The sequence below is a fragment of the Hemitrygon akajei genome, chromosome 15 (assembly GCF_048418815.1).
Source record: "Hemitrygon akajei chromosome 15, sHemAka1.3, whole genome shotgun sequence".
Classification (NCBI taxonomy): domain Eukaryota; kingdom Metazoa; phylum Chordata; class Chondrichthyes; order Myliobatiformes; family Dasyatidae; genus Hemitrygon; species Hemitrygon akajei.
The window spans coordinates 34,390,344-34,417,576 of record NC_133138.1 but is presented as its reverse complement, the minus strand read 5'-3'; the positions used below and the strand labels follow the sequence as shown (position 1 = coordinate 34,417,576).

At 42.7% G+C, this 27,233-nt stretch overlaps 1 pseudogene; it reads right to left on the bottom strand.

The window, feature by feature from the left end:
* Positions 1 to 6,588: 6,588 nt before the first annotated feature.
* Positions 6,589 to 6,686, bottom strand: LOC140739633 (U6 spliceosomal RNA; annotated as a pseudogene).
* Between the last annotated feature and the right edge of the window lie 20,547 nt (positions 6,687 to 27,233).

The following is a 27,233-nucleotide window of genomic DNA, read 5'->3' as shown; positions in this document are numbered from 1 at the left end:
AGTGTGTGCCTTCAGGCGTCTGGACCTCCTTCCTGATGGCAGCAATGAGAAGAGGGCATGTCTTGGCTGATGGGGGTCCTTAATGATGTATGACACGGCCATAGTGGGGTGTGTCAGGAATGGACAGGAGGAGGAGTATAGGAAACTGATACAGGACTTTGTGATATGGTGCAACTCAAACTACCTGCGTCTCAATATCACCAAGACCAAGGAGATGGTGGTGGACTTTAGGAGATCTAGGCCTCATATGGAGCCAGTGATCATTAATGGAGAATGTGTGGAGCAGGTTAAGACCTACAAGTATCTGGGAGTACAGTTAGACGAGAAGCTAGACTGGACTGCCAACACAGATGCCTTGTGCAGGAAGGCACAGAGTCGACTGTACTTCCTTAGAAGGTTGGCGTCATTCAATGTCTGTAGTGAGATGCTGAAGATGTTCTATAGGTCAGTTGTGGAGAGCGCCCTCTTCTTTGTGGTGGCGTGTTGGGGAGGAAGCATTAAGAAGAGGGACGCCTCACGTCTTAATAAGCTGGTAAGGAAGGTGGGCTCTGTCGTGGGCAAAGTACTGGAGAGTTTAACATCGGTAGCTGAGCGAAGGGCGCTGAGTAGGCTACGGTCAATTATGGAAAACTCTGAACATCCTCTACATAGCACCATCCAGAGACAGAGAAGCAGTTTCAGCGACAGGTTACTATCGATGCAATGCTCCTCAGACAGGATGAAGAGGTCAATACTCCCCAATGCCATTAGGCTTTACAATTCAACCGCCAGGACTTAAGAACTTTTTAAAAGCTATTATTAATGCTTTTTGAGAGAGTGATTTAGAGGCATATCATATTTTTACTGAGATAAGTATTGTATGTAATTAGTTTTGCTACAACAAGTGTATGGGACATTGGAAAAAAAGTTGAATTTCCCCATGGGGATGAATAAAGTATCTATCTATCTATCTATCTATCTATCTATCTATCTATCTATCTATCTATCTATCTATCTATCTATGCCACCTTTCTGAGGCATTGCTCCTTAAAAATGTCCTGGATATTATGGAGGCTCATGCCCATGATGGAGCTGGCTAAGTCTACAACTCTCTGCAGCTTACTTCATCAGTTAGAAGTTTAAGGGGGACATGAGGGCAAACCTTTTCACTCAGGGTCATGAAAGTGTGGAACACACTACTAGCTCAAGTGGTGCATGTGAGCTCAATTTCATAATTTAAGCAAAGTTTCGATAGCTATATGGATGGTCGAGGAATGGATGGCTATAGTCTTGCTGTATGTGTATGGAAGTAGGCAGTTTAAATGGTCAGTATGGACTAGATGGCCAAAGGGCCTGTTTCTGTACTGTAGTTTTCTATGACTCTATGACTGTATGCTGGAAATCTAGAGGAACACACACAAAATGCTGGAGGATCTCAGCAGGTCAGGCAGTATCTGTGGAAATGAATAAACAGTCGATGGTTCTGAGCCTGACTCCTGTAAAAATGCTATTCCCTTTTTTTGGTTCCTTTGTCTCTGACACACTTGATCCTAGGGTGTGGCTTTCCATTCAAGGACATCCGATGTGATCTACGTGACTTTGAACAAGAAATAATGGTGCCAGACATGAAGATTTGAATTTCGGAAGAGGTATATTCAAGTTAACCACGGGAATCAGAAGATTTATAAAAGAAGTCGGTCAGCAGTTTGCCTCTGGAGATGGAGCTAGAGATTCTGGTAGTATACAGCTCAATAGAAGGAGGCTCTTAAGGGTGTTAAAGGTTCAGAGGAAAGTAGGAGAATGGGGTTGAGAGGGATAACAAATCAACCATGATGGAATGGGAGAGCAGCCTAGATGTGCTGAATGGCCTAACTCTGTTCCTATGTCTAACAGTCTTATAGTCTTATGGAGAAGCAGCTAACAGATTGTCCATGTCATGGTCTTATGGTCCAATGCATCACATTTGAGAACCTTTGCTGGGATATTTTGTTTGGACTTTGGACCTGAAATCCTCCAAGAGGACAGCAAACATTTTGTAGATTTTGGAGGCTTGCATTCCTCAAGGTCCTATCTCAGTTGGAGTCAGGGCTCTATGCTTTGGCTCTTGATAGAGGCACCCATACCAAACGGGTCAAAGGCTAGAGGCCAGACTAAGAGTGGTCCACCGTCCACCGGGTTGGGAGATTCAGCTCAGGGCTAACAACCCTGACTGGTAGAACAAAATTATTACGGAAGCAGCAATGAAGAATCCTCCTACATCTGAGTGTGATGGTGTTCCTGAGTCTCCACCTGGTGAATTGCATGACTGACATTAGTGAAAACTGAAAGGAAGCTACTGACATGATGAAGGAATCCCTGAACACTGACAGATGGAGGGCCATCATTTCTGCCCTCATGGCCAGTGACGTTGTGGGCCAAAACTAAGTTGGACCTGAATTATTAATTCTGTTTTTACTTTCCACAGATACTGCCTGATCTCCTGTGATTCAGCAATTTCTGTTTTATACCAAATTTCTCGCATCCTTAGGCTTTTCTTGGTTTTTGTATAATACAGACATCCTTGATGATTACTGGGAGGTATGCTGTGCATCTTTCCCCCCCATTCCTTTGTAAACCCTTCATCTTCAATAAGGTAAATACTATTGAAGATATTACCTCAGCTTTCTTATTTGCTTGGAGTTTGCTTTGATCTTTTTGTGTGTTTGATAGCCAGTGAGTAAGCCAAGTAGCATAGTGAGCGAGCGAGTGTTCAGCTTCCTCTGTTATGAATAGCTTTTGATGTTTGTTAAGTAAACAGATAAATCTGCGCTGCTCTTAGGATGTGTCTGTATGTGTGTCTGTGTATTGGATATTGGGTTATTATTGTCACATGTACCAAGATACAGTGAAAACTTTGTTTTGCATAACTGTTCATACAGATCAGATCAATAAACACTGCATTGAATTAGAACAAGGTAAAACAATAACAATGCAGAATGAAGTGTAAAAGCTACAAAAAAAAAATGCAGAGAAATTAACTGACAAATTGCAAGATCATAACGAGGTAGATTGTAAGGCCAATATAGAGTCAGAATCAAAGAGTCACTGAATCATAGAAAAGTACAGTACAGAAGCAGGGTCTTCAGCCCATCTAATCCACGCTGAATCATTTACATTGCCTACTCCCATTGACCTGCTCTGGAAGCATAGCTCTCCATACCCCGACCATACATTTATCTATCCAAACTTCTCTTAAACATTGAAACCCAGCTCGCATGCACCACTTGTGCTGACAACTTGTTCCACACTCTCACGACCATCTGAGTGAAGGAGTTTCTCCTGATGTTCCCCTTAAACATTTCACCTTTCACCCTTAACCAATGACTTTGGTGTAGTCCCACCCATCCTCAGTAGAAAGAGCCTATCTATACCCCTCATAATTTTGTACACCACTATCAAATCTCTTCTCAGTCTTTGACGTTCCAAGGAATAAAGCCTTATCCTATTTAATCTTTCCTTATAATTCGGTTCCTCCAGTACAGGTAACATCCTCGTAAATTTTCTCTGTACTCTTTCAAACTTACTTACACCTTTCCTGTAAGTAGGCGACCAAAACTGCACACAATACTCCAAATTAGGCCTCACCAATGTCCTATACAACTTCAACATAATGTCACATCTCCTGTTCTCAATACTTTGATTTATGAAGGCCTATCTATCTATTCAGTATATCTTATTGTACAAGAGGCCTGTTCAAGAGTCTGTTCACAGCGGGATAGAAGCTATCCTTGAGCCTGGCAGTACATGATTTCAGGCTTTTGCCTCTTCTGCCCAGTGGGAGAGGGGGAAGAGAGAATGTCCAGAGTGGGTGGTGTCTTTGATGACGTTGGCTGCTTTACTGAGGCAGCGAGAAGTGTAGACAGAGTTCATGGGGGGGGGGGGGGGGTGTCCACAACCCTGCATTTTCTCATGGTCAAATGTAGAGTAGTTGGCATACTGAGCTGTTATGCATCCAGACAGAGTCCTTTCTACAAAAACTGGCAAAAGTATATGCCAAATATGTTTAGCTTTCTGAGGACGTAGAGGCTTTGGTGAGCTTTCTAAGTCATGATACTGTGGTTGGACTAGGACTGGCTATTGGTAATGTTTACTCCTAGGAACATGAATTTCTTAACCCTCTCAAAATCAACACCGTTGATATAGAAAGGAACGCGTGCACCATCCCCTTCCTGTAGTCAATAATCAACACTTTTGTTTTGTTGACATTGAGGGAGAAGCTGTTGTCTTGACACCATGTCACGAGGCTCGCTACCTCCTTCCTGTACTCTGACTCATCATTATTTGCACTACATTCTTATCATCTACAAACTTGTCCAGATGTTCTCAATCCTTTTATGCCTATACCATTAAGGAAGAGGTCCGTGGACCTCAGGTTGGGACCTCCTGAATACTGATGGAGTTTGAGCAGAATCTGGCCTCACAGTCAGGAGTGTACAGGGAGTAGAGTAGGGGGCGGAGGACTCAATCTTGTGGAGTACCAGGCTTTTGAATAATCATGGGAGAGCTGTTGCTGTCTATACTTACTGATTGCGGTTTGTTGGTCAGAACATTGAGGATCCAGTTGAGAGTGAGGCATTGACTTCCAGGTCCAGAACTTGGTGATGAAGTGGCTTGGAATAACTAAAATTAAAGGCAAAACTGTAGTCAATAAACAAATAGTCAACTGTAGGTGCCTTTACTGTTCAGATGCTCCAGAGATGTGTAGGGCTAGGGAGATGGCTTCTGCTATAGACCTGCTTCAGCGGTAGACAAATTTCAATTGGTCAAGGTCATCTGGAGAGTTGGGTCTGATGGGAGCCATGCCAAACCTCTCAAAGCATTTTATGGTTTTAGATATTAGAGCCACTATATTAGTCCATATGCTGAATCAGTGTTGCTGCAGTTAGTTAGACATTTCTATTGGGCACTGCCAATTATTGAGGAGAAATATCATTACCAATTTGCTCACAGATACAGATTATTGTCTCTACCCCATTATAAAGACTGGGGTTGTAATTATTTACAAATTTCACTGGCCTTGGAAAACTTTGAAAGCTCAACTGCAGTTAAAGGGAAATTTGTCCACAGCAAGGTCATGTGAACAAAATAATGCTGTTAAAAGAAAAAAAAGTACTGACCCGGACAATATGGGAAGCTGTCTAACTCTTTAAAGGCATAAGGTATTTTATTTCCAAGAGGGCATAGGCTGCTTCTGTGTAGTATCACATTCAGTAGCCTGGCATATTTGTCCCTGTTCCACTCAAACTGACTTTTCAATCCAGATTAGATAACATCCATTCTTCCTTTACAACAAAATCTCTAACTCACTCTTTGTCTCTCTTTTCTCTCTCTCTCTTTCCCTTTTTCTCTTTCGCTCTCAGTCTTTGATGTGATAATGAACCAACATAAGCAAAATGTACCAAAGTAGGAATCGGATAGGAAAGGAGGGTGGACTATAAGAGGAAGTGTATGAAGCGGGGCACCACGGGGAGCAGATAGGCATTTGAGAAGAGGTAAGAGGCCAGAATGGTGAGTAGAAGAAGAGGGGAGGGGGAGAAAATTTTTTAACCACCCTGGTGCCCCTCCTCCTTCCCTTGTACCTATGATCCACTCTCCTCTCAGATCAGATTCCTCCCTCTCTAGCTCTTTACCATTCACACCCGCCTGGTTTCACCCATCACCTTCTAGCTATCCTCCTTCTACTCTCCTCATCCTTCTGTTCTGCTGTTTTTGCCCCTTCTTTTCTGGTCCTGGTCTTGGTCCAAAACATCCACTGTTTGTTCACTGCCGGACCTGCTGTGCTCCATTGGCATGTATTGTGTGTTGCTTTGAATTTCCAGCAGCTGCAGAATTTATTGTGTTTATGATAGATTCTTGTTTAGGTTGGGTGTCACCATGTGAGTGAAGGAGGCTGCAGACAGGGATTGAGAATGAAACGAGCATACGGCAGGAAGATCCAGATCACCTTTTGGACTGAGTCCAGATGCTCTACAAAGCAATCTCGGAATCTGTGGTTAACTGAGAAATCTTTCAGCGGCCTGTACTCACCTCTGAACCTGCCCAGTCAGCTCTCCAGAGGTTATCTGAATCTCCCTTTAAGTGGTGAAGAAAGAACTCACTTTCACATACAGTGTGTGGTTCCTTTGAATCTGTTCCAAGATGGCCTCTGAGTTGTGGTTTCCTGCTCCATTTAATGCTGATAAGAGTGGAAGTGTGTACGATGCAAGCAAAGCCATCTATTGACCATAGGTCTGATCCTAAGATATTGTCAGTGTTGCTCGTATGAACAGCAAAACAGAATTTCAAAACAAAACTTCAAATCTGAATCTGAAATGCTGGATTTTTACATCATTTTAGATATACACCACAGAAACAGGCCATTCCAGTCGAATGAGCTCGAGCAACCCAATTATATCCATATAATCAATTAACCTACTCACCTGAACATCTTTGGAATGTTGGTGGAAACCGGAGCACCTGGAGGACACCCACCCAGTCATGGGGAGAACATACAAATGCCTTATAGACTGTACTGGTAACTGAACCAGAATTACTGGTTCTATTCTAGCATTACGCTATCATGTGCTCCAAAAAAATATGGAACACTCCATGAACTTGCATGTCATCCTTGCACAGGGGCAATGCTAACCTTTTCCCTATTGTTGCAATTTCAGTACATGAAGTGAATCTGAAATAAAAACACAAAATGCTGGAAACTCTCAGCAGGTTGGGCAGCATCTGTGGAAGGAGAATGTGACTTAATGCTTCAGAGCAACGATACTTCATCAGTAAAGATACATAGGTGGAGGTAGAGTTACGATGGCACTCAATGGTGAGTGCTTCGAGTTCACAGCTTAATTTCTACCTTTGATGTCTCTCTTTCCTTTTCAAAGTGGATGGGGTTCTGTTGAAGACCCTGACCTGGAGTTATACTCAGACTTTGGCTCCTAGGAATCACAACTGACCACTTTTGAAATGCCAAGGACGCAGCTTAGAAGGTAAGCTCACCTGTGGATGGGTTGATTCTATGCCGGTGCTGCTGAATGAAGCATTGCAGGAGAAAAACGGAACATCAGGAGCAGCGGATCAGCTGTTGGAGGATCTGTACTTGGCGAATCACGTTCTCTCTCTCAGTGGTGGGAGGAGTCTGCTGCCGGTTCACTGGTTGGAGAACTCGGAGAAACAGTGACGTGACAGACCGTATCATTGTAAATCAATGAGTTGTATTGTTATGTCTCCCATCTCATTGTGAAAGGATGACATTTCTTTTCCCTTTATTATGGAGAGACAGCATGTCGTATGTCGAATTATTAGGTGAATGTTTAGTTTTTGTTGTTCTGCAGATCATGAACTTTCCTGGGGGCATTGCAATTGCTTGTTTGGTGGGTGGAATGTGCTGGTGCTCTTTTTTGCTGAACTAAGTGTGGGAGGGGGACAATCGTTGCCTTACTGATGCTTTTGTCTCTTGGAGGGGTGAATGGAGGAGGGCTTTGGGGTGCTAACTCACTCATTCTTTGGGGCACACCTCTGTTTTTGTGGATGTCTGTGAAGAACAAGAGTTTCAGGATGTATACTGAATACATTTCTCTGATATTAAATGAAACGATTGAACTGGGAAACAAGGAAAAATTGGAAGCTACAGAGAAGATAAAGAGAGAATGGAAGAGATGGAGAAGGAGTTCCCCACCTTTTTATCCCATGGACCCCTACCATTATCATGATGGTCCGTGGACCTCAGGTTGGGAACCTCTGAAATAGAGGGAATATTAGTGAGAATGTTGAGCTGCTGGTGAAGATGTCTGGTTAATAGGTTAGTGAGTGCAGTTGGATTTTAAAGATTACTTTTATTCGTCACATGTTTAACAAAGCATCCAATGAAATGCTTTGTTTTGCCTCAAAACAAGTTAACGAGGATTGTGCTGGGCAGTCGGCAAGTGTCGCCAGGCTTCTGGTGCCAATGTAGCATGCCCACAACTCACAACCACTAACTATAGATCTTTGGAATACAGGAGGAAACTGGTCCACCCTGGAGAAAGCCAGGGAGCCATGAGGAGAACATACAAACTCCTTACGGACAGTGGGAGGAATTGAATCCCAGTCGTTTTGGTGGTGCTGTAAAGCATTGTACTGCCTGATATGCTACCTTGCCACTATGACTTGATTTGGAAACAGAACATGTTCTATATCAAGCTACAATGCATACAATATTGTACTTTAAAAAATGCCAGAGGACGTGTATTGCCCATAAGAGAGGCACAATGTGATCCAGTTTCCGGACTCCTATATTTAACTAGTGACCTTAAGAGTGCAAAAACTGTCCAGTCCAATATTATGTCTGTAGTCTTAATAACAAATATTCTTCAGCATGATTTATCCTGCATTTATTAAAATCCTGTTGTAAATTAGAAAATTGGTTTAATTAGACCGGAGGGCATACGCTCACAATAGAGTGATGTCCTTTTAGAACAGAGATGAGGAGTTCTTTAGCCAGAGAATGGTCATTCTGTGGAATTCATTGCCACAGGTGTCTGTGGAGGCCAAGTCACTGGGTATATTTAAGGAAGCGGTTGATAGATTCTTAATTCTTAATTAGTCATGAAAAGTTGCAGGGAGAAGGCAGGAGATTTGGGGCTGAGAGGGAAAATGGGTCAGCCATGATGCTCCTATATCTTATGGTTTTATGATCTTATGTAGCAAGTTTCAGTGAAATACTTCTTTTGCATGCCACCTATACGGATAGTTTCATAACGTCAGTGTAGCGAAGGCGTACAGGGAAAAATAATAACAGGATGCAGAATTAATTGTTAGAGCTGCAGAAAAAGTGAACTGCAGGCAGGCAATAAGATGCAAGGCCATAATGAGATTGAGGTCAAGAGACACCCCTTTGACGTACTTGGGAATTGTGACTTATGGCGGTACATAGGTGTTGTCCTTGAGTCTGGTGGAACATACTTTCAAAGTTTTGGTATCTTCTGCTTGATGGGAAGGGGGAGGGGAGGGAATATCCAGAGTGAGTGGGGTGTTTGGTTATGCTGACTGCTTTACTGAGGCAATGAAAAGTGCAGACAGAGACCGTCAAAGAGAGGGTAGTTTCCATGATGTGCTGAGCTGTGTTCACAGTTCTCCGTAGTATTTTGTGGTTCTAGGCCAAAGCAGTTGCATTTGGAAAGGATATTTTTTAGGATACCAGAGGGGATGTGTAGTGCCTAAAAGAGAGGCATGATGTCACCAAATTTCCGGATTCTTGTGTTTAACCATAGTGGCCTTAAGTACGTAGGTGGCAGGGTGGAGCTATGTCTCTACCAAAGGAGGTATAAGGTGCTTCTTCCCCCCACTAGCCCACACATCACCCTTGGACAAGTTGTAGCACCTGCTTAGTCCCCCGATCAGGGTCATGTGAAGCCATGGGAGCACATGGTGGATGGTCGTATGAACAACTGGTGCATATCATAAATCCTGGTTATGCAACCACTGATGCCAGTCAGACAATCTCTGAAGAATATTGATAATGTCTGGGGTCACCCATATTATAAAGACACTGGCCAGAAAAAGGCAATGGTAAACTACTCTGTAGAAAAATTTGCAAGAACAATCATGGTCAGAAGTCTATGGTAGCCCACATTATACGACATGGCACATAATGATGGTCATGATGACTTTAATTAAAATGCTCCGCAACGTAAAACAGATTGCCGCAATGCACCATTTTTTAATATGTGCATTGTAGAGAAAAAAGTAAACATCATTAGAGCAAAGCACTTTGGACCTTATCAGAGAGTTCTGATAAAATAAACTCACATGTCACACCTAACTGTGACTCCAAAGAGCCAGTGTGCTACCAGACTCACAGAGAAGCTTTGTTCTTGTGAAATTTGCTTTGGCGTTTTAACTTCACAAGATATTTTAAAACCTTTCAAAACATCTCAGTGATGGCAACGGAAGGTGACCTTTTTTTTGTACTTTGATTCTGTTCCATTTCTCTTCTGCTATCATTAATGATGAAGCACAGTTCCTGGCCACTGTTGCTGAGGACATAATTGCTCCTAGAAAGCAAGATTGCCTCTCAGATAATACATTTCAGATTGCATCAATGCTTTCTTTTGCCCCGGGATGCTTTTTTCTCTCTGTGACGCATGATTTTAGTCTTATTTAGGATTTCCCCTAAAGGGCATCTCCTGTGGTCAGACTTTGCTGACTGGCTGGCAGCTTGATTCTAAAAGCCATCGTAGCCGATATTAATTCTCTCCTCACCCGTGTTCTTCTTTGGATCGAAGGAGGATGAGATAGAGGTGTGTGCAAGATGATAAGAAGCATAGATTGAGTGGACATCCAGTTCCTTTTCCCCAGGGTAGAAATGACTAGTATGAGGGGCATAATTTTAAGGTGATTGCGAGAATGTGGAGTGAGGATGTCAGAGGTAGGTTTTCTACACAGAATGATGGGACATAGAACATGCTGCCAGGGTTGGTGGTGGAGGCAGACACATTAAGGATATTTAAGGATACTTAGATAGGCACATGGATGAAAGAAAAATAGACAACTATGTGGGAAGGCACACGTTATAAGATTAAGAAATTGTTTCTTCAAAATTCAAAGTATCCATTCATTTCTCCCTCCCGCCCCTTCCCTCGTTTTCCATTCCCTATTCAGGCTCCCTTCTTACTCTTACTCTTTTTCTCACTTGGCCATCACCACCCCCTGGTGTCCCTCCTGCTTCTCTTTCTTCCATGGTGCACTCTCCTCTTCTATCAGATTCTTCCTTCTTCAGCTTTTTGCTTTTTCCATATATTACCTCCCAGCTTCTCACTTCATTCCCACCCTCCCCCTCGCCTGTCAGCTTCTACACTTCCCCTTCCCCCCACCTTCACATTCAGAATTTCCCCTTTCCTTTCCAGCCCTGATGAAAGGTCTTAGCCTGAAATGTTGAATGTTTATTCCATTCCATGCATGTTGCCTGAAAAAGTTCCTTCAGCATTGTGTGTGTGTTGCTCTACCTCAAGATTCATTTTCGTGCAGGCACTTACAGGAACAAAGAAATACAGTGGAATTTATGAATAACTATACATAAACCAGACAAAGGTTGACAAACAACTAATGTACAAAAGAAGACAAACTGCAAATAAAAAAATATTGAGAACAATAGTTGCAGTGTCATTGCAACCGAGTCAGTGAACAATCAGTTCAGAGTAATGGTGACCGAATTTATCCACACCAGTTCAGAAGCCTGATACTTGTTGGGTAATAGCTGCTCCTGAACCTGGAAGTGTGGTACGTAAGGCTACTGTACCGCCTGCCTGCAGAGGAACATAGAACAGTTCAGCACAGTTCAGCTTACAATGTTGTGCTGACCATTTAACCTACTCTAAGTTCGATCAAACCGTTCCCTCCCACATTTCCTTTCATTCATGTACCTATCATTCATATGCCTATTAAATGTCCCTGATGTATCTGCCTCTCCTGGGGTATATGGGTTGTCCAGGGAGGAAAGAAGGGTGAAGGAACTTGTCATGTCCAATTGGTCCTCACCGAACACTCAGCTCTCACGCGTGGCTGCAAATAGCTGTTTTCACGTGACAACAGCCACACCTTGATACACTGCTTCAACAGGCGGGCTAAACCAGGTGCGGTTAGCTGGCGGACCTCATACCCTTATGAGATAGGGACATGTCTGTCCTTGCATGTGAAGTCAGCTCCAGAAGACTGGTGGTATGACATCTACAGTGAGATCCAACAGCCAGGAAGGCAGTTCTGCAGCGCTCCATAGAAAGCGAACAGCATGACGAGGCACAGAAGTCATCTACTGCAACCAAGGAAGACCCCAGTTGTGTTGACTGTTTGTACCACTGAACATGGACTTCCAAGGTCAAGAGAGTGGAACTGCCCAGTGCAATGGCTTTTCCATTTTAATAACTCTCCTGAATAGGTTTCCTGTCATCACTGGATATTACAGACAACCACCATCCACCTCTACCATCACTCCTGGCAGTCCCTTCCACGCACCTACCACTCTCTGTGGAAAATAGCCTACCTCTGACATCCTCCCTATGCTTTCCTCCAATCACCTTACAAGATTGACCCCTCTATTTAGCCGTTTCTACTCTGGGAGAAAAGAAGTCTCGGGCTTTCCACTCAATCTATGCCTCTTATCATCTTGTACACCTCAATCATCACATCTGATTCTCCTTCCCTCTGAAGAGAAACTTCCTAGTTTGATCAACCAATCCTCATAAGACATGCTCTCTAAGCCAGGCAGCACCTTGGTAAATCTCCACTGCATCCTCTCAAAATGAAAAATCCTTTTAATGAAACCTTATCAGGGTGACATGAAGAGGTGTACTTTTTGACAGCTTTTGGCTGTAACTAACAAAATGCCAACCCCCTTGTTAGGACCATTGAATCATAGTTTCTAGGATATGCGGAGGATGGCCCTTCTGAGAAGACTGCCCTCCAGTGCTTTTTGCATTATTTACATGTGATTTCCATGTTAATTAACTTACAGCCAGCAACATTTCTTGGGAAATGTTCAAGTAGCCCTTACCACTTGGATCTTATATTTTAAATCTGATAGAAATCGCCCCCTCATTTTCATTTTGGCAAGCCAGCAAAAATTAAATTTTGCACAAAGCCATTTACATCAGCAGATGTACTGTATGCCAATTAAGTGAGGTGGTTAATAAGGGAAGAGAGGAGGGATCAAAGTTACAGTTATTGCAGAAGCGTTTTTCAAGCTAAATCTGTGCTTTGACAAGATGACATAAAGCTAATTTACACCAGAGAGACGTTTCATTTTTCATAGATTATGCTTAATTTTGTATGCTTTCTCTCTCAGCAAGAGTGAAAATAATGTTTGGGTACACAGATATAAGCAATATAATGTACTTAGTCTTCAGCATTCTGTATGACATTTCAGTTGGAACAGGTAAACAACATCGACAAGCTACTTTGTTTTCTCGTAATTTTTTCAAATGTTTTTCTCAAAATTTCATCCCCATTCTGTATCTCTTTATAAGATGACATTCATTCTGTTATTCTGGCCAAGGTGTACTCTATATTACACATCAATTCCCAGTGCACTCTGGGGATAGGTAAGATTGAAACTTTGTTCCAACTTTCATCTCAACTTTTCTTGCTACAATTCTGCAATTTTTCATTGATGAGTTTTCCAATGGAGCTAATCTACATTCAGTGGACACATGAGGAGCTAACTCCTGTACCTAATAAAGTGGCCATTGAGTGCGCATTCATGGTCTTCTGCTCCTGTAGCCCATCCGCTTGAAGATTTCATGTGTTGTGTATTCAGAGACACTCTTCTGCACACCACTGTTGTAATGTGTGGTTATTTCAGTTAGAGTTGACTTCCTATCAGCTTGAACCAGTCTAGCATTCTCCTCTGACCTCTCTCATAAACAAGGCATTGTTGCTCACAGAACTGCCTTCCATTGAATGTGTTTTTTTTTTGCTTTTTGCACCATTCTCTGTAAACTATAGAGACTGTTGTGCATGATAATCCCAAGAGACCAGCAGTTTCTGAGATACTCAAACCAACCCATCTGACACCAACTATCATTCCACAGCCAAAGTAACTTAAATCATATTTCTTCCCTGTTCTGATGTTTGGTTTGAACAACAACTGAACTGCTTGACCATGTCTGCTTTTATGCATTGAGTTGCTATCACATGATTGGCTGATCAGATATTTTCATTAATAAGCTGGAGTACGGGTATACCTAATAACGTGACCTCTGAGTGGAAATAGGTATTTATATAAAAATGCCAGCAAACATAGGGAAGTTCAACTACAAGAAAAATAACTCTGCCCTTCTCATTCACCTCTCCTCCTTTAGGACATTCCTGGAATAAGTTGAGAAGTCAACAGTTTAGGACTTTAGCTGCCTACAGCATGGAAACCATTGTGATATCACATGATGAATAGTTCAGAGTTAAGTTGGTGTATGGTTGATGGGGAATTTGCAATTGGACTTACAGTCATAGAATCATAGAAAATTACAGCACTGAATTGAATTGACTTTATTTCTTACATCCTTCACATATATGAGGAGTAAAAATCTTTATGTTACATCTCCATTTAAATGTGCAATGTCTCCATCTAAATAGGCCCTTCTGCCCTTTCTAGTCTGTGCTGAGCCATTTAAACTGTCTACTCCCATCGACTTGCACTGGGACCATAGCCCTCCGTACTCCTATCATCCATGTACCTATCCAAACTTCTCTTAAATGTTGAAATCGATGCACCACTTGCACTGGCAGCTCAATCTACACTCTCACGGCTCGCTGAATGAAGTAGTTTCCCCATATATTAAATTTTTCAGCTTTCAACCTTAACTGATGATGTCTATCAAATCCCATCTCAGTCTTATAAACATAACCATATAACAATTACAGGCCAGCTCAGCCCTTCTAGTCCTTGCCGAACACTTACTCTCACCTAGTCCCACTGACCTGCACTCAGCCCATAACCCTCCATTCCTTTCCTGACCATATACCTATCCAATTTTACTTTAAATGACAGTATCGAACCTGCCTGTACCACTTCTACTGGAAGCTCGTTCCACAGAGTTACCACTCTCTGAGTAAAGAAATTCCCCCTTGTGTTACCCCTAAACTGTTGCCCCCTAACTCTCAACTCATGTCCTGTTCTTTGAATCTCCCCTACTCTCAATGGAAAAAGCCTATCCACGTCAACTCTATCTATCCCCCTCATAATTTTAAATACCTCTATCAAGTCACCCCTCAACTCTTCTACATTCCAAGGAATAAAGTGTTAACCAATTCAATCTTTAGATATAACTTAGGTCCTCCAGACCCAGCAACATCCTTGTTAATTTTCTCTAACTCTTTCAATCTTATTGACACCTATCCTGTAGGTAGATGACAAAAAAAATACACACAATACTCCAAATCAGGCCTCACCAATGTCCTATACTAGTGAGGCCTGTCTTGGAGTATTGAGTGCAATTCTGGGCCCCTTATCTTAGAAGGGATGCGCTGAAACTGGAGAGGCTTCAAAGGAGGTTCACAAAAATGATTCCCAGGATTGAATGGCTTGTCATATGAAGAGCGCTTGATGGCTCTGGGCTTGTATTCACTAGAATTCAGCAGAATGAGGAGAGACTTAATTGAAACCTATCAAGTGAAAGGCTTTGAAAGACTAGATGTGCAGAGGATATTTCCTATGGTGGGAAACTCTAAGACCAGAGGACATGTACTCAGAATAGAGGGACATCCTTTTGGAATGGAGATGAGGACTTTCTTGAGCCAAATAGTGGTGAATCTTTGGAATTCTTTGCCACAAGCAGCTGTAGAGGTCAAGTCTTTATGTATATTTATGACAGAGGTTGATAGAACCTTGATTGACAGAGACTGGGGCTGAGAGGAAGACTGGATCAGCTTTGATGGAATGGCACAGCAGACTCAATGGACCAAAAAGGCTGGTTCTGCTCCTACGTATATCTTATGGTTTCGGACAATTTCAACATAACATCCCATCTCCTGAATTCAATACTTTGATTTATGAAGGCCAATGTGTCAAAAGCTTTCTGTACAACCCTATCAATCTGCGAGACCACTTTCAATGAATTATGGTCCTGTATTCCCAGATCCCTTTGTTCTACCAAACTCCTCAGTGCACTACTGTTCACTGTATATGTTATACCCTGGTTGGTACTACCAAAGTGCAACATTTTGCACTTGTCTACCTTAAGTTCAATCTGCTATTTTTCAGCCCATTTTTTCCCAGCTTTCTAGATCCTGCTGCAAGCCATAAGGGTCTTCGTCATTGTCCATTACATTCCAAATCTTGGTGTCACTTGTAAAGTTCCTGATCCAGATAATGACGTTATCATCCAGAACATTGATATAAATGACAACGAACAACAGACCCAGCACCGATCTCTGTGGCACTTCACCAGTCACAGACAGAGAGGCAACCATCTACTACCACTCTCTGGCTTCTGCCACAAAACCAGTGTCTAATCCAATTTACTACCTCATCTTGAATGGCGAGCGACTTAACATTCCTGACCTACCATGTGGCATTTTGTCTAATGCCTTGCTAACATCTGTGTTGACAAGAACCACTGCTTTGCCTTCATCAACTTTCCTGGTAACTTCCTGGAAAAATCTCTATACTATTTGTTAGACATGACATACCACACACAAAGCCATACTGATAATCCTTAATCGGTCCATGTCTATCCAAATACTCATATTTACGATCCCTTATAATACCTTCCAATACTGGCCTATAATTTCCTGGTTTATTTTTAGAGTCTGTCTTAAACAGTGGAACAATATTGACTATCCTCCAATCCTTTGGCACCTCATCAGTCGCTCAGGATGTTTTCACTTTCTGTTAGGGCCACAGCAATATTTGCACTTGCTTCCCACAGTGTCTGAGGGAGCACCAGGTCTAGCTCTGAAGATTTATCTACCCTAACTTGCATCAAGATAGCAAGCACCTCCTCCTCTGTAATCCGTATAGAGTTGATGAAGTTGATGCTATTTTACCACACTTCTATAGACTCTGTGTCTGTCTCCTAAGTAAATTCAGATTCAAAAAGTTGCATTTAAGGTCTCCCCCATCTCTTTTGGCTCCACATGGATTATCATTCTGAGGGCCAATTTTGGCCCTTGCTGGTCTTTGTGCCTATTTGAACTGATTCCATTCATCTGCATTAGGTCTAGCCTTTAATGACTTGGATGATTCTTGGCATCATGGAGTTGTGCAGCTTGGGAACAGTCCCTTTGGCCCAACTCATCCATACTGACCAAGATTCCCTTCTGCGCTAGTCCTATTTGACTGCATTTGGCCCATACCTTTACAAGCCTTCCCGCTCTCATCCTTGTCTATTTGGCTAGCTTCCAAATCATTGTACATTTCTGTACAGAAATGTATGAGAGAATTCCCCTTCCTTCGCATATCCAGTTGTAATATGGTCTTTATCAGCTACACAAAATCAGCTCTGACAATAATAGGCCCTAACATGGATTACTTTCGATATCTCAGGAGTCAACTTGTGGAAAAAGCAGGTACCACTGATGATTTTTCATAGGACCATAAGAAATAAAAGCAGAATTAGGTCATTAAGCCAGTCAAATCCGATTTGACATTCGATCATGAATAATTTATTTTCCGTCTCAACCACATTCTCCTGCCTTCTTCCCATAACAATAGAAAATAGACGATAGACAATAGGTGCAGAAGTAGACCATTCAGCCCTTCGAGCCTGCACCACTATTCTGAGATCATGGCTGATCATCTACTATCAATACCCGGTTCCTGCCTTGTCCCCATATCCCTTGATTCCCCTATCCATAAGATACCTATCTAGCTCCTTCTTGAAAGCATCCAGAGAATTGGCCTCCACTGCCTTCCGAGGCAGTGCATTCCAGACCCCCACAACTCTCTGGGAGAAGAAGTTTTTCCTTAACTCTGTCTTAAATGACCTACCCCTTATTCTTAAACCATGCCCTCTGGTACTGGACTCTCCCAGCATCTGGAACATATTTCCTGCCTCTATCTTGTCCAATCCCTTAATAATCTTATATGTTTCAATCAGATCCCCTCTCAATCTCCTTAATTCCAGCGTGTACAAGCCCAGTCTCTCTAACCTCTCTGCGTAAGACAGTCCAGACATCCCAGGAATTAACCTCGTGAATCTATGCTGCACTTCCTCTACAGCCAGGATGTCCTTCCTTAACCCTGGAGACCAAAACTGTACACAATACTCCAGGTGTGGTCTCACCAGGGCCCTGTTCAAATGCAAAAGGATTTCCTTGCTCTTGTACTCAATTCTCTTTGTAATAAAGGCCAACATTCCATTAGCCTTCTTCACTGCCTGCTGCACTTGCTCATTCACCTTCAGTGACTGATGAACAAGGACTCCTAGATCTCTTTGTATTTCTCCCTTACCTAACTCTACACCGTTCAGATAATAATCTGCCTTCCTGTTCTTACTCCCAAAGTGGATAACCTCACACTTATTCACATTAAACATCATCTGCCAAGTATCTGCCCACTCACCCAGCCTATCCAAGTCACCCTGAATTCTCCTAACATCCTCATCACATGTCACACTGCCACCCAGCTTAGTATCATCAGCCAACTTGCTGATGTTATTCTCAATGCCTTCATCTAAATCGTTGATGTAAATCTTAAACAGCTGTGGTCCCAATACCGAGCCCTGTGGCACCCCACTAGTCACCACCTGCCATTCCGAGAAACACCCATTCACCGCTACCCTTTGCTTTCTATCTGTCAACCAGTTTTCTATCCATGTCAATATCTTCCCCCCAATGCCATGAGCTCTGATTTTACCCACCAATCTCCTATGTGGGACCTTATCAAATGCCTTCTGAAAATCGAGGTACACTACATCCACTGGATCTCCCTTGTCTAACTTCCTGGTTACATCTTCGAAAAACTCCAATAGATTAATCAAGCATGATTTGCCCTTGGTAAATCCATGCTGGCTCAGCCCAATCCTATCACTGCTATCTAGATATGCCACTATTTCATCCTTAATAATGAACTCTAGCATCTTCCCCACTACTGATGTTAGGCTGATAGGATGATAGTTCTCTGTTTTCTCCATCCCTCCTTTCTTAAAAAGTGGGATAACATTAGCCATTCTCCAATCCTCAGGAACTGATCCTGAATCTAAGGAACATTGGAAAATGATTACCAATGCATCCGCAATTTCCAGAGCCACCTCCTTTAGTACCCTAGGATGCAGACCATCTGGATCTGGGGATTTGTTAGCCTTCAGTCCCATCAGTCTACTCATCACCGTTTCCTTCCTAATGTCAATCTGTTTCATTTCCTCTGTTACCCTATGTCCTTGGCCCATCCATACATCTGGGAGATTGCTTGTGTCTTCCCTAGTGAAGACAGATCTAAAGTGCTTATTAAATTCTTCTGCCATTTCTCTGTTTCCCATAACAATTTCACCCAATTCATTCTTCAAGGGCCCAACATTGTTCTTAACTATCTTCTTTCTCTTCACATACCTAAAAAAGTCTTTGCTATCCTCCTTTATATTCCTGGCTAGCTTGCGTTCGTACCTCATTTTTTATAGACAATAGACAATAGAAAATAGGTGCAGAAGTAGACCATTTGGCCCTTCGAGCCTGCACCGCCATTTTGAGATCATGGCTGATCAACTACTATCAATACCCGGTTCCTGCCTTGTCCCCATATCCCTTGATTCCCCTATCCATAAGATACCTATCTAGCTCCTTCTTGAAAGCATCCAGAGAATTGGCCTCCACTACCTTCCGAGGCAGTGCATTCCAGATTCCCACAACTCTCTGGGAGAAGAAGTTTTTCCTTAACTCTGTCCTAAATGACCTACCCCTTATTCTCAAACCATGCCCTCTGGTACTGGACTCTCCCAGCATCTGGAACATATTTCCTGCCTCTATCTTGTCCAATCCCTTAATAATCTTATATGTTTCAATCAGATCCCCTCTCAATCTCCTTAATTCCAGCGTGTACAAGCCCAGTCTCTCTAACCTCTCTGCGTAAGACAGTCCAGACATCCCAGGAATTAACCTCGTGAATCTACGCTGCACTTCCTCTACAGCCAGGATGTCCTTCTTTAACCCTGGAGAGCAAAACTGTACACAATACTCCAGGTGTGGTCTCACCAGGGCTCTGTACAAATGCAAGAGGATTTTCTTGCTCTTGTACTCAATTCCCTTTGTAATAAAGGCCAACATTCCATTAGCCTTCTTCACTGCCTGCTGCACTTGCTCATTCACCTTCAGTGACTGATGAACAAGGACTCCTAGATCTCTTTGTATTTCTCCCTTACCTATCCCTACACCATTCAGATAATAATCTGCCTTCCTGTTCTTACTCCCAAAGTGAGAGGGACTTCCCGTATTGCCTTTTTAGTTAAGTTCTGTTGTTCCTTAAAAATTTCCCAATCATCTGTCTTCCCACTCACCTTAGCTCTGTCATACTTTTTTTTTAATGCTATGCAATCTCTGACTTCCTTTGTCAACCACTGTGGCCCCTTTCCCCCCTTTGAATCCTTCCTTCTCCAGGGGATGAATTGATTTTACACCATGTGCATTATTCCCAAGAATACCTGCCATTGCTGTTCCACTGTCTTTTCTGCTAGGATATCCGTCCAGTTAACTTTGGCCAGCTTCTCCCTCATGGCTCCATAGTCTCCTTTGTTCAACTGCAACACTGACACCTCTGATCTGCCCTTATCCTTCTCAAATTGCAGATAAAAACTTATCATATTATGGTCACTACCCCCTAATGGCTCCTTTACTTCAAGATTGCTTATCAAATCCTGTTCATTACACAAGACTAAATCCAGAATAGCCTTGTTCCTGGTCGGCTCTCGTACAAGCTGTTCCAAGAATGCATCCCGTAGGCACTCTACAAACTCCCTATCCTGTGGTCCAGCGCCAACCTGATTCTCTCAGTTCACCTGCATGTTGAAATCCCCCATAACTACTGCGACATTACCTTTGCCACATGCCAATGTTAACTCCCTATTCAACTTGCATCCAATATCCATGCTACTGTTTGGGGGCCTGTAGACAACACCCATTAGGGTCTTTTTGCCCTTACTGTTCCTCAGTTCTATCTACACAGACTCTACTTCTCCTGATCCTATGTCCCCCCTTGCAAAGGACTGAATCTCATTCCTCACCAACAGGGCCACCCCACCCCCTCTGCCCACATTTCTGTCCCTACGATAGCACGTATACCCCTGTACATTCATTTCCCAGGTCTGATCTCCCTGCAGCCATGTCTCCGTTATCCCAACAACATCATCGTTACCCATTCGCACCTGAGCTTTAAACTCATCCGCCTTATTTCTGACACTTCGTGCATTCAGATATAGAATTTTTAGCCCATTTCTCCTCTCTCTGTTTAAATCACTGCCTATTGTGCTTAACCCAGCTCCCCGAACTCCCATCGGGCTATACGCCCCTTGAATTTTGTTGTCCTTCCTAAATTTACTTATTCTTTCTCCGCATTTAACTCCATGTTCCGTCAGACCATCCCTCTGTACATGTGTCCTCCTTATCACTTGTTCCGCCTCACCTTTCTCTACTACACACTTAATATTCCAGAACCGTGTAGTACCCACCTGTCCTTTATTCTTCATCTCGCTATCCTCTCTCACATTCTGGATCCCTGCCCCCTGCAAATTTAGTTTAACCCCCCCCCCCCACCCCCCCGAGCAGCACTAGCAAACTTTCCTGTAAGAATGTTAGTACCGCTCCAATTCAGGTGTAAACCGTCCCGTCGGAACCGATCACACCTTCCCTGGAACAAAGCCCCATTATCTAAAAACCTGAAGCCCTCCCTCCTGCACCATCCTCTCAGCCACGTATTAATCTGTATAATCCTTCTGTTCCTTGCCTTACTCGCACGTGGCACAGGTAGCAATCCTGAGATTGTTACCTTGGAGGTCCTGCCCTTCAGCTTCGCACCTAACTCCCTGAACTCACTACACAGGACCCCCTCACTCATCCTACCCACGTCATTGGTCCCTACATGGACCACAACATCTGGGTTCTTGCCCTCCCTCTCGAGAATAACCTGCACCCGATCTGAGATGTCCCGGACCCCGGCATCAGGGAGGCAACATACCATCCGAGACTCCCGATCTTCCCCACAAAATCTCCTATCTGCCCCCCGACTATAGAATCCCCTATCACTACCACTCTCTTCTCTTCCCTCCTGCCCTTTCTAGTCGAGGGTCCAACCTCAGTGCCAGAGACAGGACCACTGCAGCTTGTTCCTGGTAGGTCATCCCCACCAACAGTATCCAAAACGGTATACTTATTGTTGATGGGAACGGCCACAGGGGTGCTCTGCTCTCTCTGTCTGCTCCCCCTGCCTCTCTTGACTGTCACCCATTTGCCTTCTGATACCTTCTGATAACTTCTGATACCTTTACAAATCAAGTACTTGTCAGCCTCTGCTTTAAATATATTCAATGACTTGTCCTCCACAACCATCTATGGTAATTAATTCTACTAATCCACCAGCCTCTGGCTAAAGAAATTCCTCAGCCGAGGTTTAACCCAGCAGAACAGAGCAACAAAGTGGTTGAGAAGTAAGTCCTTACAACTTGGACTAATAGTCTACTGGACTGCAGTCATCCCTCCCACTGTTTTATGTTTTGGATACATGAACTACTTCCTGCAGGCACCCTAAAACATTGGAGAGGAACCAGGCTAAGTACATGGCAGCAGTGGGGCTCTAGAAATGATTAGTAAGACAAACAATTTTTCAAGTTGAGGTTCCACTGATAATAACTGATCTGAAATCTCATTAATTATTGTTATCAGAGAAAACTCCCCTCCTTTTCCTCAAAATAGCACACGGAAACTAAACTGTCTGTCTGAGAAACCAGCTCAGCCAGGGGGTGACCACCATGACAGTGCTGCTCCTTCCAACAACTGCGTTGAAGTGTTAAGCAAGAGATAGGTTCTCAAGTGCCATATCTGAGCTAGATCTCTTGCAGGCTTAAGAGCTAATCGAAAAACTAATTCAAAATTCTCAGCGAGGGAGAGAATGAAATAGGCCGATTTTATGACTTCTTGAATGAAGCCATACAAGAGATTTCTTCATTAAAAAAGCGGAAAATGCTGGATGCATTCAATACTTTCAGATACTGACTGCTGAGCGAGGAACCAGAATTCCAGAAAGGAAGAGAGAAGCTCAGTGACTACTTGCAAAACAAAAAACAAAACAAGAAGATCTAAATAATTTATTCTGGTAAACAATCACTGCAAATAATAGCCTGTAACTTCCCTGTCAGAGCTGAGCTTTTGAACTGCCTGTACGACCTGGCATTTTTGCGATGTGAACTGAAGTCTTGAAGGCGCAGGATGATTGTGGCGTGGCTTATATAGGCCAAATTGAGGCAGCAGAGTTGGGCCAGAGAGCGAGGAATGAGCGAATGTAGGGCTATTGTTGGAGTGGACTTGGAGGCAATTTGATGCAGCAGAAATGATGCGTGGTGCCTGGAGGTGAGGCAGAGATGAGGCAGAGCCCAGGCTTGAGGATGAGTGAAGACCTGACATTTGATCTGCTTAAGCACTGGGCCAAATTGAAAAGGTCAGGTTGTCTGGCCTGGAGACAAGGGACGGGCCAATTCAACTCACTGCTCCATGATCTGAGGTTGTAATCTGCAACTACAGATTCCTGAATCGGCTGCAGTGATTCCTGGCTTCATGATTCTGACTCACTTTTGTGAACTTCAGTTCTGAATACTATTTGCTTACTTTTATTGTTTGTACAATTTGTTTTTTTTTAATCTCTGCACACTGGGCGTTTGACTGTCTTCTGTTTTTAAATGGGTTTGATTGGGTTTTTTTTTGTTTTGTGGCTGCCTGTAAGGAGACAAATCTCAAGGTTGTATGAAGTATATGTATTTTGATAATAAATATACATTGAACTTTGAAAAGTTCTGACTCAGTTTTTCTGTACTGCAGATCTTTCTTGATCTGCTGAGTTTCTTCAGTATTTTCTCCTATTTTCGAAAAGCACCAGTGCAGGGGATATAAGGTACAAGTTTGCAAGGGCCAGTTACCTGATCCTCCATCTGTAATATACCAGTGGGAAAAGGAAAAGATTAACGATAGAGATTCCAAACATGAAAAGATCTCCAGATGCTGGAAATTCAAAGTAAAGCACACAAAATTTTAGAGGAGATCAGCAGGTCAGGCAGCATCCACAGAAGTGGATGAGTAAACAATCAGTGTTTCAGGCCGAGACCCTTCTTCAGGACTGAGAAGGAAGGGGGGAGATGCCTGAATTAAAAGGTGGATGGAGGTGAAAGAGGCTGCCTGAAAGGTGATTGGTGAAGCCAGGTGTGTGCAGAAGGTCAAGGGCTGGAGAAGAAAGAGTTTGATAGGGGGAGGAGAGTGGATAACAGGAGAAAGAGAAAGAGGAGGAGTAATAGGCAGGTAAGATGAAATGAAAGGTCAGAGTGGGGAATAGAGAAAAGGTGGGGGGGGGGAATTTGTTTACCAAAAGGAGAAATCGATATTCATTCCATCAGGTTGGAGGGTACCCAGAACTTTATTTGTCATGTGTACATCAAATCAGACAGTGAAATATGTCGTTAATGTCAAAACAAACCAGTGAGGATTGTGCTGGGCAGCTTGTGAGTGTTGCCATACTTCCAGCATTCACATTGCATGGTCACAATTTACTAATCCCTTGGAGTGTGGGGGGAAAGCCGAGTACCTGGAGGACCATGTGCATTTCTTGACACTATATTGATGTTCTTTGTAACAGTGCAGGAAGCCAAATGCTAAAATGGTCAGAGTGAGATAGAGAGAGAACTTGTAAGGATTTCTTCACTGCAAAATGGACTGTGGTCAGGTTTAATACACTGAACTGAATACAGCATTGCATAGGCAAAGGAAAGGGTTCTAGAGAGATAAATGTGTCATTGTTTTCACTGCAAAAGGTGTAAATCAAGCTCCACATCTGCATTATCTTAAAATACCACTGAGTACACTGATTATTTAATAAAGGTCACCAAAGTTTTTATTTATCCCACTTCATAGACTCACAGATGTTAATAGAGTTTATAGCATAGCGTCCATCAGGCCCTTAAGAAAAATATCCCAATGCCAGCCAAGATGCTACATTTAATCCCAGTTACCCATGCTTGGCCCATAACTCTTTCCTACCAATCCACCTGTCCAATTTTTAAAAAATAAATGTACCAGCTTGTACTACCTCCTCGAGCAACTCATTCCACAGCTTCAGTAAGGTTTGCTTGAAGTTGTGCAAAGTACAGCATGGAAACAGGCCCTCTGGCCCAATTCTTCCATGGCAACCCAGATATCTATCCAAGACAGTGTCATTTAAATTCATAGAGTCATAGAACACTATTGTAGTGGAGTAAAGGGTATTGTGGAGGCACGAGAGAGGAATTGGCTAGAGTTGATAGGAAAAGAACATTGGCAAGGATAACAGCAGATCGGCAATGGCTGAAATTTCTGAAGGCAACTTGGAAGGCACAGAATATATACATCCCAAAGACGAAGAAGTATTCTAAAGGCAAGAAGACACAACTGTGGCTAATGAGACGTCAAAGCTAGCATAAAAACCTCAGAGAAGACATATAATAGAGCAAAAGTTGTTGGGAAGTTAGAGGATTGGGAAGCTTTTAAAAACCAACATAAGACAAGTAAAAAACTAATTAAGAAGGTAAAGATGGAATATGAAAATAACCTCGCCAATAATCTTGAAGAGGATACCAAAAGTTTCTTCAGATACATCAAGTGTAAAAGAGAGACAAGAGTGGATAGTCGACTGCTGGAAAATGATGCTGGAGAGTTAGTATTGGGGAACATGAAAATGGAATCAAACTGAGTAAGTATTTTGCATCAGTCTTCACTAGCAGTGTGGTGGAAGATCCAGTGTCAGTGGTCATGAATTGTTTGAAGTTACCATGACTAGAGAGAAGGTTCCTGGGAAACTGAAAGTTAAGAAAATAGATGGATCACCTGGACAAGATGTTCCACACCATAGGGTTATGAAAGAAGTGACAGCAGAGATTGTGGAGCCGTTAGTAATGATCTTTCAAGAATCACTAGGTTCTGGAATGGTCCCGGTAGACAGGAAAATTGAAAACGTCACTCTACTCTTCAAGAAGGGAGAGAGCCAGAAGAAAGGAAAATACAGCCCAGTTAGTCTGAACTCAGTGTTTGGAGTCAATTATTAAGGATGAGGTCTCAGGGTACTTGGAGGCACATGACAAATTAGGCCATAGTCAGCATGGTTTCCTTAAGGGAAAATCTTGTCTGACATATCTGTGGGATAGACAGATTTGTAGACAGACAAAGGAGAATCCATTGATGTTTTGTACTTGGATTTTCAGAAGGCCTTTGACAAGTTGCCACACATGAAGGTGCTTAACAAGCTACGAGTCCATGGTATTACAGTAAAGATTCCAGCATGGACAAAGCTGTGGTTGATTGGCAACAGTCAAAGAGTAGGAATAAAGGGAGCTTTTTCTGGTTGTCTGCCAGTGGCTTGTGGGTTCCATAGGGGTCTGTGTTGAGATAGATTCTTTTCATGTTACGTCAATGATTTGGATAATGGAATTAATGGCTTTGCTGCCAAGTTTGCAGATTGAATGAAGATAGGTGAAGAAGCAGGAGGAACAGAGGATATTTCCTATGGTGGGAAAGTGAACACAGCCTCAGAATAGAGAGGCATCCTTTTAGAACAGAGATGAGGAGGAATTTCTTTAGCCAGAGGGTGATGAAACTGTGAAATTCATTGCCACAGGCAACTATGAATGTTTATTGTCTATGTAAATTTATTGCAGAGGGAGATAGATTCTTGATTAGACAGGGCTTGAAGGAATAGGGACCAAATCTGCTGCAAGATCTTATGGTCTTTTGGTCTACTATAGCACAGAAACAGTCCCTCTGTCCCACCTAGTTCATGCCGAACTATTAATCTGCTTAGTTCCATCAACCTGTAACCAGACCGTAACTCTCTATAACCCTCCTATCTACATACCTATCCAAATTTCCCTTAAATATTGAAATCAATCCTTCATCCACCACTTTCATAGGCAGCTCATTCCACACTCCCACCATCCTTTCCCCCTATGTTCCATAGAAACATAGAAAAACTACAGCACAATACAGGCCCTTCGGCCCAGAATGCTATGCCAAACATGTACTTACTTTAGAAATTACTTAGCATTACCAATAGCCCCCTATTTTTCTAAGTTCCATGTACCTATCCAGGAGTCTCTTAAAAGACCCTATTGTATCTGCCTCCACCACCATTGCCAGTACCCTATTCCACGTACTCTTCACTCTCTGCGTAAAAACTTACCCTTGATACCTCCTCTTTACCTACTTCCAAGCACCTTAAAGCTGTGCCCTCTCATGCTAGCCATTTCAGCCCTGGGAAAAAACCTTTGACAATCCACATGATCAATGCCTTTCATCATCTTATACACCTCTATCAGGTCACCTCTCTCTCTTTAAACATTTCACCTTTTACCCTTAACCAATGACCTCTAGTTATTGATTCACCAAAGCTCAGTGGAAAACACTTCTCACTGCATCTTGACACATGTGACATTAATAATATTAATGAAAAAAATAATCGAAATAATACAGGTTGAGTACCTCTTATCTGAAAATCCAAAATCCAAAATATTCCAAAATCTGAAATTTTTTTGAGCGCTGAT